The sequence below is a fragment of the Phalaenopsis equestris genome, unplaced genomic scaffold (assembly GCF_001263595.1).
Source record: "Phalaenopsis equestris unplaced genomic scaffold, ASM126359v1 Scaffold232869, whole genome shotgun sequence".
In the NCBI taxonomy this organism is placed as follows: domain Eukaryota; kingdom Viridiplantae; phylum Streptophyta; class Magnoliopsida; order Asparagales; family Orchidaceae; genus Phalaenopsis; species Phalaenopsis equestris.
Window position 1 is genome coordinate 25755 of NW_018250829.1, and position 332 is coordinate 26086.

Consider the following 332-nt stretch of genomic DNA (forward strand, 5'->3'; position numbering starts at 1 on the left):
AGACTTTGAAAGGAAAGTTTTGAGTATTGGAAAGTTTTGAAAGTTCTCATTTGGGGAGTTAGTTCAGAGAGATTTTCAGGCACCACTTTTACTTTTATTTTATTCTTTTTTGTTATTTTATTTTAAGTGATTGTGAAGAGAAGAGAATCAAAGGAACTTCAAGAGTTTGGTGGAGGACTTGAGATAAGTTTTTATCTTTTTGTTTTGAGACTACTTTTGGTTTTATTTGAGACTTGTTGTTGGTTTGAAAATGATTTCTTCTTTTAAACTAAAGTGTGATTTTATTTTCTCTATGGATTCTAAGTAGTTTTTTTTATCTTTCTTCTTAAAAT